We start from the raw sequence: 18,653 nt of genomic DNA, 5'->3' as shown, positions 1-18,653 counted from the left end.
AACAAAAAAAACTTCAGAAACAGACTTCAAAGAGAAACAGCAGAACTAAAATTCATTTGCAAATTCAACACCATTAATCTGGGCTTGAATAGGGACTGGGAGTGGCTGGCTCACTACAGAAGCAGCTTTTCCTCTCCTGGAATTGACACCTCCTGAAATTCACCTCCTGAAACCCAGAATGGAGTCTTCTTGTCCTTTCTAGTAACCTCCAGTGCCAATCCCCCTCCTTCTAGGGTGAGCTCCTGCTACCTCCCCCTCAGTGTCCTTGACAGCTGTTCCACCTCCAAACCACAGCTTAAGTCATCAGAAACCTCTTCTAGACCCCCACCAAGGTTGGGCTGGGAGGCGGGTCTAGCAGTGGGGGCAGGAGGGATTCTGGCAGCAGTGAAGTGGGTTGCGGGGAGGTTGAGATCTTGCCCAAGTCATCCGAGACACTAACGCTAAGCCACAGGATGGCAGCATCTAGTGTCTGTGGAGTACAAGCACTATTTCAACCCCACAGTTTTGGATGAACTTCCCACAAGAGGAGGTGAAGATCACCCCCAGCAACACACACACACACACACACACACACCACTCCTGGTGGTGGGAGGGGAACAGGAGAAAGGACAAAAGAAGTAAGAGATGAAGAGAAAGGAAGGAGGGATGGTGGAAAAGGTAAAATGAAAAGGACAAACCCTAATGTCCCCAGTGATTCCACGGGACAAAATCCCGTGTGGACTACAAAATTCTGTCACCTTGAACTAGTGTTTTCCATGCCTAGAATTCAACGGGCACCAGGTGGATCAGACTGAGCAGGTTCAAAAACCTCTTGGAGGCTCTTACCTTCTAAACAGGGACGTCTGTTTTCTAGTAAAATCAGTAAAAGGAAACAACTCGAAAGAGGTTCCTCCTCGCATTCACATATGTGAACCCTAATACTCTCTCAGTCCTCAAAGAGAGACCTCGAGAAGGAGACTTCCTGAAGCAAAGCCACAGTGGTCTCTGAGGTTTCCCTGGCCCTGGGCCCCTGTCCTGCCTCGCTGATATCAGCATCTCTCTCTGAGGTCACCACCTCCCTAACACCTTTGAGCAATTCACCTCCTCAACCCCAGAATGGAATCTTCTTGTCCTTTCTAGTAACCTCCAGTGCCAACCCCACTCCTTGTAGGATGAGCTCCTGCTACCTCCTGCTCAGTGCCCTTGACAGCTGTTCCACCTCCAAACCACAGCTCAAGTTATCAGAACCCTCTTCTCCACCCCCACCCAGGTTGGGCAGGGAGGCGGATCTAGGAGGGGGGGCAGCAGGGATTCTGAAAGCAGAAAAGTGCGTTGCGGGGAGGTTGAGACCTTGCCCCAAGTCATCCCAGACAGTCATGTTAAGAGCAGTACCTGCAGCAGGGAGCGGGAGTTGCTGATGGCCTCAGAGGCACAGCCCCTGCAGTGTCTCAGGCACCTGAGCACCCCCAGCAACACACACACAAACACACACACACACACACCACTCCTGGTGGTGAAAGGGGAACAGGAGAAAGGACAAAAGAAGTAAGATATGAAGAGAAAGGAAGGGGGGATGGAGGAAAAGGTAAAACGAAAATGAGAAACACTAATGTCCCCTGTGATTCTACGGGACAAACTCCCACAGAGGGAATAAAATTCTGCCACCTTAAACTAGTGTTTTCCATGCCTAGAATTCAACGGGCACCAGGTGGATCAGACTGAGCAGGTTCAAAAACCTCTTGGAGGCTCTTACCTTCTAAACAGGGACGTCTGTTTTCTAGTAAAATCAGTAAAAGGGAAGGAGAAAACTCGAAAGAGGCTCCTGCTCGCACTCACATACGTGAACCCTAATACTCTCTCAGTACTCAAAGAGAGACCTCGAGAAGGAGACTTGCTAAAGCAAAGCCACAGGGGTCTCTGAGGTTTCCCTGTCCCTGCGCCCCTGACTGATGTCAGCATCTCTCTCTGAGGTCACCACCTCCCTAACACCTTTGACCAATATGCTGAGATACTGCATGTAGCGGGGCGGCCTGGCTCCCAGGCGCCCCAGGAAGTCAAGGCCACCGCGGCCTGTCCCCACCCCCCGGAAGTCAAGGGGCGGGACAGGAAGTATAAAGGCCAAGCCACAGCGCTCAGTAGCTGGCCGGCAGCGGGAGAGGACAGACGCTGGTGCCCGAGCTCCCGCGGACCTGAGCCTGCCGAGAGCCCGGTATCCTGAGGAATGGTCTGAGCTTCCCCCGCCAAGGGCCCAGAGGGAGTGACAGACCTACCTGCTGCTCGGGGCCCGGAGGAGCCCATGATCTGCGACCCAGCAGATGGAACTCAGGAGGAACAGGTACCCATGGAGGAGGAGATGGGAAGTGGCCCGGGGATAGCAGACCCCGAACCCATGTCAGTGTGTTGCGGTCAGGATCCCCACTGACTGCGCGGCAGACGGACTGCTGCGGATAGGGCCCCGGGCTGGAACACAGTGGAGTGGGTGGGCCTGTGTTCCCCCCTGCCACCCCGTGCTGGGTGGCAGTCTCTCCTCCTCCTTGTCCAAGGGGCCTGGGCCTCTGACTGACGATTGGTTTGCTGCCCCGCCCTGACCTAGGGCCTGGGCTAACCCAAACTGACCCAGCTCCTGCTACAAGGCCTGGGCCGCTGACTGACTACTGGTTTGTTCCCCGCCCTGACCCAGGGCCGGAGCTGTTGATTGTGTGCTCAGTCCCTGCATAAGGGCCTGAGCTCTGAACTGTTGATTGTGTGCTCAGTCCCTGCACAAAGGCCTGAGCGCCGAACTGCTAATTGTGTGCTCAGCCCCTACCCAAAGGTCTGGGCCCTAACTGTTATTCGCTTTGTAGCGGGGCGGCCTGGCTCCCAGGTACCCCAGGAAGGGACGAGCCCCACCCCGGAACTACTACACTGCAAAAGGCCTTTGTGATGTCACTGCCACACCCACCCATCCCCTGAAGTGCTAATGTCCTGCTGCTCGCCTGACACTTTGAAGGTTTCAGCTACTCTCTGAGACCTTTAGAACATCTCATCTAACCCCCTGCATATCATAGGCTTCCTGTATAGTACAATAGGTACTTTTTGGGCACACACATTCCAGAAAGGCATCTAGTCTTCATGAAATGACATCAAGAGATGGAGAATCCACCACTTTCCCTTTTACTGAGTGTCAGGGGGCTCCATTTCCCCTTCCACTAGCTCCCCATTTACAGTGAGCCAGAGCAGTACCTGCAGCAGGGAGCGGGAGTTGCTGATGGCCTCAGAGGCACAGCCCCTGCAGTGTCTAAGGCACCTGGCACAAGTGCCGGATGATGCAGAGCTGGTGCATCACTCTGGCCATGACGTCCTCCTGCTGCAAGGGAACGAGAACCTGTCAAAGACTCAAACGCCCCGAGGAATCAGGGGGAATTAAGGGCATCTGGAACCAGCAGTATTTCCACCCAGCACCTCCCCACCACTGAGGGATGAATTCACCTCCTGAACCCCAGAATGGAGTCTTCTTGTCCTTTCTAGTAACCTCCAGTGCCAACCCCCCTCCTTGAAGGATGAGATCCTGCTACTTCCCCCTCAGTGCCCTTGACAGCTGTTCCACCTCCAAACCACAGCTCAAGTTATCAGAACCCTCTTCTCCACCCCCACCCAGGTTGGGCAGGGAGGCGGCTCTAGCAGGGGGGGCAGGAGGGATTCTGCCAGCAGTGAAGTGGGTTGCGGGGAGGTTGAGATCTTGCCCCAATCATCCCAAACACTAATGCTAAGCCACAGGATGGCAGCATCTAGTGTCATTGGAGTTCAAGCACTATTTCAACCTTACAGTTTTGGATCAACTTCCCACAAGGGGAGGTGAAGAGCACCCCCAGCAACACACACACACACACACACACAAACCACTCCTGGTGGTGTCAGGTGAACAGGAGAAAGGACAAAAGAAGTAAGAGATGAAGAGAAAGGAAGGAGGGATGGAGGAAAAGGTAAAACGAAAATGACAAACACTAATGTCCCCTGTGATTCTACGGGACAAAATCCCACAGAGGGAATAAAATTCTGCCACCTTAACCTAGTGTTTTCCATGCCTAGAATTCAGCTGGCACCAGATGGATCAGACTGAGCAGGTTCCAAAACCTCTTGGAGGCTCTTACCTTCTAAATAGGGACGTCTGTTTTCTAGTAAAATCCGTCAAAGGAAAGGAGAAAACTCCAAAGAGGCTCCTGCTCGCACTCACACATGTGAACACTAATACTCTCTCAGTCCTCAAAGAGAGACCTCGAGAAGGAGACTTGCTGAAGCAATAACAGACACTTGGTGGGATAACTCACATGACTGGAGTACTGTCATGGATGGATATAAACTGTTCAGGAAGGACAGGCAGGGCAGAAAAGGTGGGGGAGTTGCATTGTATGTAAGAGAGGAGTATGAGTGCTCAGAGGTCCGGTATGAAACTGTAGAAAAACCTGAGAGTCTCTGGATAAAGTTGAGAAGTGTGAGCAACAAGGGGGATGTCACGGTTGGAGTCTGGTATAGACCACCAGACCAGGGGGATGAGGTGGACGAGGCTTTCTTCTGGCAACTAGCAGAAGTTGCTAGATCGCAGGCCCTGGTTCTCATGGGAGACTTTAATCACCCTGATATCTGCTAGGAGAGCAATACAGCGGTGCACAGACAATCCAGGAAGTTTTTGGAAAGTGTAGGGCACAATTTCCTGGTGCAAGTGCTGGAGGAACCAACTAGGGGCAGAGCTTTTCTCGACCTGCTGCTCACAAACAGGGAAGAATTAGTAGGGGAAGCAAAAGTGGATGGGAACCTGGGAGGCAGTGACCATGAGATGGTCGAGTTCAGGATCCTGACACAAGGAAGAAAGGAGAGCAGCAGAATACGGACCCTGGACTTCAGAAAAGCAGACTTTGACTCCCTCAGGGAACAGATGGGCAGGATCCCCTGGGAGAATAACATGAAGGGCAAAGGGGTCCAGGAGAGCTGGCTGTATTTTAAAGAATCCTTATTGCGGTTGCAGGAACAAACCATCCCGATGTGTAGAAAGAATAGTAAATATGGCAGGCGACCAGCTTGGCTAAACAGTGAAATCCTTGCTGATCTTAAACGCAAAAAAGAAGCTTACAAGAAGTGGAAGATTGGACAAATGACCAGGGAGGAGTATAAAAATATTGCTCAGGCATGCAGGAGTGAAATCAGGAAGGCCAAATCACACTTGGAGTTGCAGCTAGCAAGAGATGTTAAGAGTAACAAGAAGGGTTTCTTCAGGTATGTTAGCAACAAGAAGAAAGTCAAGGAAAGTGTGGGCCCCTTACTGAATGAGGGAGGCAACCTAGTGACTGAGGATGTGGAAAAAGCTAATGTACTCAATGCTTTTTTTGCCTCTGTCTTCACGAACAAGGTCAGCTCCCAGACTGCTGCACTGGGCAGCACAATATGGGGAGAAGGTGACCAGCCCTCTGTGGAGAAAGAAGTGGTTCGGGACTATTTAGAAAAACTGGACGTGCACAACTCCATGGGGCTGGATGCGCTGCATCCGAAGGTGCTAAAGGACTTGGCGGATGAGATTGCACAGCCATTAGCCATTATTTTTGAAAACTCATGGCGATCGAGGGAGGTCCCGGATGACTGGAAAAAGGCTAATGTAGTGCCCATCTTTAAAAAAGGGAAGGAGGAGGATCCGGGGAACTACAGGCCAGTCAGCCTCACCTCAGTCCCTGGAAAAATCATGGAGCAGGTCCTCAAGGAATCAATTATGAAACACTTAGAGGAGAGGAAAGTGATCAGGAACAGTCAGCATGGATTCACCAAGGGGAAGTCGTGCCTGACTAACCTAATTGCCTTCTATGATGAGATAACTGGCTCTGTGGATGAGGGGAAAGCAGTGGATGTGTTATTCCTTGACTTTAGCAAAGCTTTTGATACGCTCTCCCACAGTATTCTTGCCACCAAGTTAAAGAAGTATGGGCTGGATGAATGGACTGTAAGGTGGATAGAAAGCTGGCTGGATCGTCGGGCTCAACGGGTAGTGATCAATGGCTCCATGTCTAGTCGGCAGCCGGTTTCAAGCGGAGTAGTGCCCCAAGGGTCGGTCCTGGGGCCGGTTTTGTTTAATATCTTTATTAATGATCTGGAGGATGGTGTGGACTGCACTCTCAGCAAGTTTGCAGATGACACTAAACTAGGAGGCGTGGTAGATACGCTAGAGAGTAGGGATCGGATACAGAGGGACCTAGACAAATTAGAGGATTGGGCCAAAAAAAACCTGATGAAGTTCAACAAGGACAAGTGCAGAGTCCTGCACTTAGGACGGAAGAATCCCATGCACTGCTACAGACTAGGGACCGAATGGCTAGGTAGCAGTTCTGCAGAAAAGGACCTAGGGGTCACAGTGGACGAGAAGCTGGATATGAGTCAACAGTGTGCTCTTGTTGCCAAGAAGGCTAACGGCATTTTGGGCTGTATAAGTAGGGGCATTGCCAGCAGATCGAGGAACGTGATCGTTCCCCTTTATTCGACATTGGTGAGGCCTCATCTGGAATACTGTGTCCAGTTTTGGGCCTGTGGAAGCAGAGAAAGAGCTCACAGGAAGGGGATGCAATGCATGACAGTTCGTTAGCAAGAGTTAGGCTAACTGTAACCCTAATAACGCGAGATTTGTAGAAGCGAGGAATGTGTGAGGCGGGTGAGAAAGAACTGTGTAAGAAGTCATTATGACCTGGTATAGATAAGGTGTAGAAGACCTTGTGTAGATAAGGTATAGAAAATATTGTATGTTGGCAAGAGTCAAAACAAGTGAAGAAATGAGATATCAAGATGGCCTATGTATAAACAAAACGCAGCTGTCCCTCGTTATTTCTGTAATGAAAGGTATAAATGCTTGCTGTAATTAGTTACCTGGGAGAGACGTGCTTAGCTCTCTCCCTCTGGGCAATTGTGAGAGTTAATAAAGCATCTGACTTGCTGTACCTAAACAAATAGTGAGAACTCTCTTTTTCTCCGACAGGCCCCACACTACAAGAAGGATGTGGAAAAATTGGAAAGAGTCCAGTGGAGAGCAACAAAAATGATTAGGGGTCTGGAGCACATGACTTATGAGGAGAGGCTGAGGGAACTGGGATTGTTTAGTCTCCAGAAGAGAAGAATGAGGGGGGATTTGATAGCAGCCTTCAACTACCTGAAGGGGGGTTCCAAAGAGGATGGAGCTCGGTTGTTCTCAGTGGTGGCAGATGACAGAACAAGGAGCAATGGTCTCAAGTTGCAGTGGGGGAGGTCCAGGTTGGATATTAGGAAACACTATTTCACTGGGAGGGTGGTGAAGCACTGGAATGCGTTAACTAGGGAGGTGGTGGAGTCTCCTTCCTTGGAGGTTTTTAAGGCCCGGCTTGACAAAGCCCTGGCTGGGATGATTTAATTGGGAATTGGTCCTGCTTTGAGGATGGGGTTGGAATAGATGACCTCTTGAGGTCCCTTCCAACCCTGATATTCTATGATTCTATGATTCTATGAAAGTCACAGGGGTCTCTGAGGTTTCCCTGGCCCTAAGCCCCTGTCCTGCCTGGCTGATGTCAGCATCTCTCTCTGAGGTTACCACCTCCCTAACACCTTTGACCAATAGGCTGAGGTCCTGAAAAGGCCTTTGTGATGTCACTGCCACACACACCCATCCCCGGAAGTGCTAATGTCCTGCTGCTGGCCTGACACTTTGAAGGTTTGAGCTACTCTGTGTGGATCACCCCACTCAATCCGTCTTCATTCTAGGAAGCAAGCCGGCTAGACAGTAAAACATCAGAGGCTGCTCCCAATACTACACTCAGTGTTTCCAAAATTTGTAGGCTTTATGGCCACAAGAGACCTTTAGAGCATCTAATCTAACCCGCTGCATATCATAGGCTTCCTGTATAGTACAATAGTTACTCTTTGGGCACACACATTCCAGAAAGGCATCTAGTCTTCCTTCAATGACATCAAGAGATGGAGAATCCACCACTTTCCCTTTTAGTGAGTGCCAGGGGGCTCCATTTCCCCTTCCACTAGCTCCCCATTTACAGTGAGCCAGAGCAGTACCTGCAGCAGGGAGCGGGAGTTGCTGATGGCCTCAGAGGCACAGCCCCTGCAGTGTCTCAGGAATCTGGCGCAAGTGATGGATGATGCGGAGCTGGTGCATAGCTTTGGCCGTGACGTCCTCCTGCTGCAAGGGAACGAGAACCTGTCAGACACTCAAACGCCCCGAGGAATCAGGGGGAATTAAGGGCACCGGGAATCAGCAGTATTTCCACTCAGCACCTGCCCACCACAGAGGGATGAATTCACCTCCTGAACCCCAGAATGGAGTCTTATTGTCCTTTCTAGTAACCTCCAGTGCCAAATCCCCTCCTTGAAGGGTGAGCTGCTGCTACCTCCCTCTCAGTGCCCTTGACAGCTGTTCCACCACCAAATCACAGCTCAAGTTATCAGAACCCTCTTCTCCACCCCCACCCAGGTTGGCCAGGGAGGCGGCTCTAGCAGGGGTGGCAGGAGGGATTCTGCCAGCAGTGAAGTGGGTTGCGGGGAGGTTGAGATCTTGCCCCAAGTCATCCCAGACACCAATGCTAATCCACACGATGGCAGCATCTAGTGTCCGTGGAGTCCAAGCACTATTTCAACCACACAGGTTTGGATGAACTCCCCACAAAGGGAGGTGAAGAGCACCCCCAGCAACACACACACACACACACACACACACACACAAACCACTCCCGGTGGTGGGAGGGGAACAGGAGAAAGGACAAAAGAAGTAAGAGATGAAGAGAAAGGAAGGAGGGAGGGAGGAAAAGGTAAAATGAAAAGGACAAACACTAATGTCCCCAGTGATTCTACGGGACAAAATCACAGGGAGGGAATAAAATTCTGCCACCTTGAACTAGTGTTTTCCATGCCTAGAATTCAGCTGGCACCAGGTGGATCAGACTGAACAGGATACAAACCTCTCCGAGGCACTTACTTTCCTCAAAGAGAGACCTCAAGAAGGAGACTTGCTGAAGCAAAGCCAGAGGGGTCTCTGAGCTTTCCCTGGCCCTCATGTCAGCATCTCTCTCTGATGTCAGCATCTCTCTCTGAGGTCACCACCTCCCTAACACATTTGACCAATAAGCTGACGTCCTGCAAAAGGCCTTTGTGATGTCACTGCCACACCCAACCAAACCCTGAAGTGCTAATGTCCTCCTGCTGGCCTGACACTTTGAAGGTTTGAGCTACTCTGTGTGGATCACCCCAGTCAATGCGTCTTCATTCTAGGAAGCAAGCCGGCTAGACAGTAAAACATCAGAGGCTGCTCCCAATGCTACACTCCGTGTTTCCAAAATTACTACACTTTATGGCCAGAAGAGACCTTTAGAGCATCTAATCTAAGCCCCTGCATATCATGGGCTTCCTGTATAGTACAATAGTTACTTTTTGGGCACAAACATTCCAGAAAGGTATCTAGTCTAAATTAAATGACATTAAGAGATGGAGAATCCATCACTTTCCCTTTTAGTGAGTTGCAGGGGATCCATTTCCCCTTCCACTAGCTCCCCATTTACAGTGAGCCAGAACAGTACCTGCAGCAGGGAGCGGGAGTTCCTGAAGGCCTCAGAGGCGCAGCCCCTGCAGTGTCTCAGGCACGTGGCGTAAGTGCAGGATGATGCGGAGCTGGTGCATCATTTTGGCCCTGACGTCCTCCTGCTTCAAGGGAACGAGAACCTGTCAGAGACTCAAAGGCCCCGAGGAATCAGGGGGAATTAAGGGAACCTGGAACCAGCAGTATTTCCACCCAGCACCTGCCCATCAATGAGAGATGAATTCACCTCCTGAACCCCAGAATGGAGTCTTCTTGTCCTTTCTAGAAACCTCCAGAGCTAACCCCCCTCCTTGTAGGGTGAGCTCCTGCTACCTCCTGCTCAGTGCCCTTCACAGACATTCCACCTCCAAACCACAGCTAAAGTCATCAGAACCCTCTTCTCCACCCCGACACAGGTTGGGCTGGGAGGCGGCTCTAACAGGGTGTGCAGGAGGGATTCTGACAGCAGTGAAGTGGGTTGCAGGGAGGTTGAGATCTTGACCCAAGTCATCCCAGACACTAATGCTAAGTCACACAATGGCAGCATCTACTGTCAGTGGGGTCCAAGCACTATTTCAACCCCACAGTTTTGGATCAACTCCCCACAAGGGGAGGTGAAGAGAACCAACAGCAACACACACACACACACACACACACACACACACACACACACACACCACTCCTGGTGGTGTGAGGGGAACAAGAGAAAGGACAAAAGAAGTAAGAGATGAAGAGAAAGGAAGGAGGGATGGAGGAAAAGGTAAAATGAAAAGGACAAACGCTAATATCCCTAGTGATTCTACGGGATAAAATCCAAGGGACGGAATAAAATTCTGCCACCTTGAACTAGTGTTTCCCATGCCTAGAATTCAGCTGGCACCAGATGGATCAGACTGTGGAGGTTCCAAAACCTCTTGGAGGCTCTTACCTTCTCAACAGGGAAGTCTGTTTTCATAGAATCATAGAATCATAGAACATCAGAGTTGGAAGGGACCTCAAGAAGTCATCTAGTCCAACCCCATGCTCAGAGCAGGACCAATTCCCAGCTAAATCATCCCAGCCAGGTCTTTGTCAAGCCGGGCCTTAAAAACCTCCAAGGAAGGAGACTCCATTTTTTTTCCCCATCTTATATGGAACCAATCACCAGAGACCCCAACCATCGAAAAATCCCCAAATGAGGAATCAGGGGGAATTAAGGGCACCTGGAACCAGCAGTATTTAAACTGACTACCTGCCCACCGCTGAGGGATGAATTCACCTCCTGAACCCCAGAATGGAGTCTTCTTGTCCTTTCTAGTAACCTCCAGTGCCAACCCACCACCTTGTAGGGTGAGCTCCTGCTACCTCCCCCTCAGTACCCTTGACAGCTGTTCTACCTCCAAACCACAGCTCAAGTTATCAGAACCCTCTTCTCCACCCCAACCCAGGTTGCGCAGGGAGGCGGCCCTAGCAGGGGGGGCAGGACGGATTCTGCCAGCAGTGAAGTAGGTTGCGGGGAAGTTGAGATCTTGCCCCAAGTTGTCCCAGACACTAATGCTAAGCCACAGGATGGCAGCATCTAGTGTCAGTGGAGTCCAAGCACTATTTGAACCCCACAGTTTTGGATCAACTTCCCACAAGGGGAGGTGAAGAGCACCCCCAGCAACACACACACCACTCCTGGAGGTGGGAGGGGAACAAGAGAAAGGACAAAAGAAGTAAGAGATGAAGAGAAAGGAAGGAGGGATGGAGGAAAAGGTAAAACGAAAAGGACAAACCCTAGTGTCCCCAGTGATTCCACGGGACAAAATTCCAGGGAGGGAAGAAAATTCTGCCACCTTAAATTACTGTTTTCCATGCCGAGAATTCAGCTGGCACCAGATGGATCAGACTGAGCAGGTTCCAAAACCTCTTGGAGGCTCTTACCTTCTAATTTTCAAGTAAAATCAGTAAAAGGGAAGGAGAAAACTCGAAAGAGGCTCCTGCTCGCACTCACATACGTCACCCCTAACACTCTCTCAGTCCTCAAAAAGAAACCTCGAGAAGGAGACTTGCTGAAGCAAAGCCACAGGGGTCTCTGAGGTTTCCCTGGTCGTAAGCCCCTGTCCTCCCTGGCTGAAGACAGCATCTCTCTCTGAGGTCACCACCTCCCTAATACCTTTGACCAGTACGCTGAGGTCCTTGAAAAAGCCTTTGTGATATCACTGCCACACCCAACCAAACCCTAAAGTGCTCATGTCCTGCTGCTGGCCTGACACTTTGAAGGTTTGAGCTACGCTCTGTGGATCACACCACAAAATTCGTCTTCATTCTAGGAAGCAAGCTAGCTAGACAGTAAAACATCAGAGGCTGCTCCCAATACTACACTCAGTGTTTCCAAAAGTAGGAGACTTTCTGGTCAGAAGAGACCTTTATAGCATCTCATCTAACCCCCTCCATATCATAGGCTTCCAGTATAGTACAATAGTTACATTTTGGGCACACACATTCCAGAAAGGCATCTAGTCTTCAATCAATGACATCAAGAGTTGGAGAATCCACCACTTTCCCTTTTAGTGAGTGCCAGGGGGCTCCATTTCCCCTTCCACTAGCTCCCCATTTACAGTGAGACAGAGCAGTACCTGCAGCCGGGAGAGGGAGTTGCTAAGGCCTCAGAGGAACAGCCCCTGCAGTGTCTCAGGCACATGGCGTAAGTGCCGGATGATGCGGAGCTGGTGCATCCCTTTGGCCGTGACGTCCTCCTCCTGCAAGGGAACGAGAACCTGTCAGAGACTCAAATGCCCCGAGGAATCAGGGGCAATTAAGGACACCTGGAACCAGCAGTATTTACACCCAGCACCTGCCCACCACTGAGGGATGAATTCACCTCCTGAACCCCAGAATGGAGTTGTCTTCTCCTTTCTAGTAATCTCCAGTGCCAACCCCCGTCCTTGTAGGGTGAGCTCCTGCTACCTCCCCCTCAGTGCCCTTGACAGCTGTTCCACCTCCAAACCACAGCTCAAGTTATCAGAACCCTCTTCTCCACCCCCACCCAGGTTGGGCAGGGAGGCGGCTCTAGCAGGGGGAGCAGGTGGGATTCTGGCAGCAGTGAAGTGGGTTGCGGGGAGGTTGAGATCTTGCCCCAAGTCATCCCAGACACTAATGCTAAACCACACGATGGCAGCATCTAGTGTCAGTGGAGTCCAAGCACTATTTCAACCATACAGTTTTGGATCAACTCCCAACAAGGGGAGGTGAAGAGCACCCCCAGCAACACACACACACACACACACACACACAAACACACACACACACACACACACACACACACACACATACCACTCCTGGTGGTGGGAGGGGAAGAAGAGAAAGGACAAAAGAAGTAAGAGATGAAGAGAAAGGAAGGAGGGATGGAGGAAAAGGTCAAACGAAAAGGACAAACCCTAATGTCCCCAGTGATTCTACCAGACAAAATTACAGGGAGGGATTAAAATTCTGCCACCTTGAACTAGTGTTTTCCATGCCTAGAATTCAGCTGGCACCAGATGGATCAGACTGAGCAGGTTCCAAAACCTCTTGGAGGCTCTTACTTTCTAAACAGGGATGTCTGTTTTCTAGTAAAATCAGTAAAAGGAAAGGAGACAACTCGAAAGAGGCTCCTGTTCTCACTCAAGTACGTGAATCCTAATACTCTCTCAGTCCTCAAGAGAAACCTCGAGAAGGAGACTTGCTGAAGCAAAGTCACAGGGGTCTCTGAGGTTTCCCTGGCCATGCGCCCCTGTCCTGCCTCGCTGATGGCAGCATCTCTCTCTGAGGTTACCACCTCCCTAACACCTTTGACCAATATGCTGAGGTCCTGCAAAAGACCTTTGTGATATCACTGCCACCAATCAAACCCTTAAGTGCTAATGTCCTGCTGCTGGCCTGACACTATGAAGGTTTGAGCTACTCTCTGTGGATCACCCCACTCAATGCGTCTTCATTCTAGGAAGCAAGTGGGCTAGACAGTAAAACATCACAGGCTGCTCCCAATGCTACACTCCGTGTTTCCAAAATTAGTAGACTTTATGGCCACAAGAGACCTTTAGAGCATCTAATCTAAGCCCCTGCATATCATAGGCTTCCTGTATAGTACAATAGTTACTCTTTGGGCACACACATTCCAGAAAGGCATCTAGTCTTCATTCAATGACATCAAGAGATGGAGAATCCACCACTTTCCCTTTTAGTGAGTGCCAGGGGGCTCCATTTCCCCTTCCACTAGCTCCCCATTTACAGTGAGCCAGAGCAGTACCTGCAGCAGGGAGAGGGAGTTGCTAAGGCCTCAGAGGAACAGCCCCTGCAGTGTCTCAGGCACATGGCGTAAGTGCCGGATGATGCGGAGCTGGTGCATCCCTTTGGCCGTGAGGTCCTCCTCCTGCAAGGGAACGAGAACCTGTCAGAGACTCAAATGCCCCGAGGAATCAGGGGCAATTAAGGACACCTGGAACCAGCAGTATTTACACCCAGCGCCTGCCCACCACTGAGGGATGAATTCACCTCCTGAACCCCAGAATGGAGTCGTCTTCTCCTTTCTAGTAATCTCCAGTGCCAACCACCGTCCTTGTAGGGTGAGCTCCTGCTACCTCCCCCTCAGTGCCCTTGACAGCTGTTCCACCTCCAAACCACAGCTCAAGTTATCAGAACCCTCTTATCCACCCCAACCCAGGTTGGCCAGGGAGGCGGCTCTAGCAGGGGGGGCAGGTGGGATTCTGGCAGCAGTGAAGTGGGTTGCGGGGAGGTTGAGATCTTGCCCCAAGTCATCCCAGACACTAATGCTAAACCACACGATGGCAGCATCTAGTGTCAGTGGAGTCCAAGCACTATTTCAACCATACAGTTTTGGATCAACTCCCAACAAGGGGAGGTGAAGAGCACCCCCAGCAAAACACACACACACACACACACACACACACACACACATGCCACTCCTGGTGGTGGGAGGGGAACAAGAGAAAGGACAAAAGAAGCAAGAGATAAAGAGAAAGGAAGGAGGGGTGGAGGAAAAGGTAAAACGAAAAGGACAAACCCTAATGTCCCCAGTGATTCTACCAGACAAAATTACAGGGAGGGATTAAAATTCTGCCACCTTGAACTAGTGTTTTCCATGCCTAGAATTCAGCTGGCACCAGATGGATCAGACTGAGCAGGTTCCAAAACCTCTTGGAGGCTCTTACTTTCTAAACAGGGATGTCTGTTTTCTAGTAAAATCAGTAAAAGGAAAGGAGACAACTCGAAAGAGGCTCCTGCTCTCACTCAAATACGTGAATCCTAATACTCTCTCAGTCCTCAAGAGAAACCTCGAGAAGGAGACTTGCTGAAGCAAAGCCACAGGGGTCTCTGAGGTTTCCCTGGCCATGCGCCCCTGTCCTGCCTCGCTGATGGCAGCATCTCTCTCTGAGGTTACCACCTCCCTAACACCTTTGACCAATATGCTGACGTCCTGCAAAAGGCCTTTGTGATATCACTGCCACACCCACCCTTCCCCGGAAGTGCTAATGTCCTGCTGCTGGCCTGACACTTTGAAGGTTTCAGCTACTCTCTGTGGATCACCCTACTCAATGCCTGTTCATTCTAGGAAGCAAGCCGGCTAGACGGTAAAACATCAGAGGCTGCTCCCAATGGGGGACTTTATGGCCAGAAGAGACCTTTAGAGCATCTCATCTAACCCCTTGCATACCATAGGCTTGCTGTATAGTACAATAGTTACTTTTTGGGCACACACATTGCAGAAAGGCATCTAGTCTTCCTTCAATGACATCAAGAGATGGAGAATCCACCACTTTCCCTTTTAGTGAGTGCCAGGGGGCTCCATTTCCCCTTCCACTAGCTCCCCATTTACAGTGAGCCAGAGGAGTACCTGCAGCAGGGAGCGGGAGTTGCTGATGGCCTCAGAGGCACAGCCCCTGCAGTGTCTCAGGAATCTGGCGCAAGTGCCGGATGATGCGCAGCTGGTGCATCACTTTTGGCCGTGACGTCCTCCTGCTGCAAGGGAACGAGAACCTGTCAGAGACTCAAACGCCCCGAGGAATCAGCGGGAATTAAGGGCACCTGGAACCAGCACTACTTCCACCCATCACCTGCCCACCACTGAGGGATAAATTCACCTCCTGAACCCCAGAATGGAGTCTTCTTGTCCTTTCTAGTAACCTCCAGTGACAACCCCCCTCCTTGAAGGATGAGCTCCTGCTATCTCCCCCTCAGTGCCCTTGACAGCTGTTCCACCTCCAAACCACAGCTCAAGTTATTAGTACCTTTGGACACAGACTGGCTAACCTAGTGAGGAGGGCTTTAAACTAGGTTCGACGGGGACAGGTGAGCAAAGCCCACAGGCAAGTGGGGAACATGGAGACCGGGGAGATGGGTCAAAAACGAGAGCGAGTGTGGGCTATATTGTCAGAGGGAAAGGAGGGTCAGGACAAAACTGGGAGGAAAGATCAAACCAGTATCTTAGATGCCTATATACAAATGCGAGAAGTATGGGGAATAAGCAGGAAGAACTGGAAGTGCTAATAAATAAATACAACTATGACATTGTTGGCATCACTGAAACTTGGTGGGATAATACACATGATTGGAATGTTGGTGTGGATGGGTACAGCTTGCCCAGGAAGGATAGACAGGGGAAAAAGGGAGGAGGTGTTGCCTTGTATATTAAAAATGTACACACTTGGACTGAGGTAGAGATGGACATAGGAGACGGAAGTGTTGAGAGTCTCTGGGTTAGGCTAAAAGGGGTAAAAAACAAGGGAGATGTCATGCTAGGAGTCTACTACAGGCCACCTAACCAGGTGCAAGTGGTGGATGAGGCTTTTTTTAAGCAACTAACAAAATCATCCAAAGCCCAAGATTTGGTGGTGATGGGGGACTTCAACTATCCGGATATATGTTGGGAAAATAACACAGCGGGGCACAGACTATCCAACAAATTCCTGGACTGCATTGGAGACAACGTTTTATTTCAGAAGGTTGAAAAAGCTACTAGGGGGGAAGCTGTTCTAGACTTGATTTTAACAAATAGGGAGGAACTCGTTGAGAATTTGAAAGTAGAAGGCAGCCTGGGTGAAAGTGATCATGAAATCATAGAGTTTGCAATTCTAAGGAAGGGTAGAAGGGAGAACAGCAAAATAGAAACAATGGATTTCAGGAAGGCAGATTTTGGTAAGCTCAGAGAGCTGATAGGTAAGGTCCCATGGGAATCAAGACTGAGGGGAAAAACAACTGAGGAGAGTTGGCAGTTTTTCAAAGGGACACTATTAAGGGCCCAAAAGCAAGCTATTCCGCTGGTTAGGAAAGATAGAAAATGTGGCAAAAGACCACCTTGGCTTAACCATGAGATCTTGCATGATCTAAAAAATAAAAAGGAGTCATATAAAAAATGGAAACTGGGACAGATTACAAAGGATGAATATAGGCAAACAACACAGGAATGCAGGGGCAAGATTAGAAAGGCAAAGGCACAAAATGAGCTCAAACTAGCTACGGGAATAAAGGGAAACAAGACGACTTTTTATCAATACATTAGAAGCAAGAGGAAGACCAAAGACAGGGTAGGCCCACTGCTTAGTGAAGAGGGAGAAACAGTAACAGGAAACTTGGAAATGGCGGAGATGCTTAATGACTTCTTTGTTTCGGTCTTCACCGAGAAGTCTGAAGGAATGCCTAACATAGTGAATGCTAATGGGAAGGGGGTAGGTTTAGCAGATAAAATAAAAAAAGAACAAGTTAAAAATCACTTAGAAAAGTTAGATGCCTGCAAGTCACCCGGGCCTGATGAAATGCATCCTAGAATACTCAAGGAGCTAATAGAGGAGGTATCTGAGCCTCTAGCTATTATCTTTGGAAAATCATGGGAGACGGGAGAGATTCCAGAAGACTGGAAAAGGGCAAATATAGTGCCCATCTATAAAAAGGGAAATAAAAACAACCCAGGAAACTACAGACCCCAGTGAGTTTAACTTCTGTGCCAGGGAAGATAATGGAGCAAGTAATTAAGGAAATCATCTGCAAACACTTGGAAGGTGGTAAGGTGATAGGGAACAGCCAGCATGGATTTGTGAAGAACAAATCATGTCAAACCAATCTGATAGCTTTCTTTGATAGGATAACGAGCCTTGTGGATAAGGGTGAGGCTGTGGATGTGGTATACCTAGACTTTAGTAAGGCATTTCATACGGTCTCGCATGATATTCTTATTGATAAACTAGGCAAATACAATTTAGATGGGGCTACTATAAGGTGGGTGCATAACTGGCTGGATAACCGTACTCAGAGAGTTGTTATTAATAGTTCCCAATCCTGCTGGAAAGCCATAACGAGTGGGGTATCGCAGGGGTCTGTTTTGGGACCGGCGCTGTTCAATATCTTCATCAACGACTTAGATATTGGCATAGAAAGTACGCTTATTAAGTTTGCGGATGATACCAAACTGGGAGGGATTGCAACTGCTTTGGAGGACAGGGTCATAATTCAAAATGATCTGGACAAATTGGAGAAATGGTCTGAGTTAAACAGGATGAAGTTTAACAAAGACAAATGCAAAGTGCTCCACTTAGGAAGGAACAATCAGTTTCACACATACAGAATGGGAAGAGACTGTCTAGGAAGGAGTACGGCAGAAAGGGATCTAGGGGTTATAGTGGACCACAAGCTAAATATGAGTCAACAGTGTGATGCTGTTGCAAAAAAAGCAAACCTGATTCTGGGATGTATTAACAGGTGTGTTGTGAGCAAGACACGAGAAGTCATTCTTCCGCTCTACTCTGCTCTGGTTAGGCCTCAGCTGGAGTATTGTGTCCAGTTCTGGGCACCGCATTTTAAAAAAGATGTGGAGAAATTGGAAAGGGTCCAGAGAAGAGCAACAAGAATGATTAAAGGTCTTGAGAACATGACCTATGAAGGAAGGCTGAAAGAATTGGCTTTGTTTAGTTTGGAAAAGAGAAGACTGAGAGGAGACATGATAGCAGTTTTCAGGTATTTAAAAGGGTGTCATAAGGAGGAGGGAGAAAACTTGTTCACCTTAGCCTCTAAGGATAGAACCAGAAGCAATGGGTTTAAAGTGCAGCAAGGGAGGTCTAGGTTGGACATTAGGAAAAAGTTCCTAACTGTCAGGGTG

Source organism: Chrysemys picta, unplaced genomic scaffold (genome assembly GCF_011386835.1).
Source record: "Chrysemys picta bellii isolate R12L10 unplaced genomic scaffold, ASM1138683v2 scaf29, whole genome shotgun sequence".
NCBI classification, from domain to species: domain Eukaryota; kingdom Metazoa; phylum Chordata; order Testudines; family Emydidae; genus Chrysemys; species Chrysemys picta.
The sequence above is the reverse complement of the archived record's forward strand: the minus strand, read 5'-3'. Positions refer to the sequence as shown.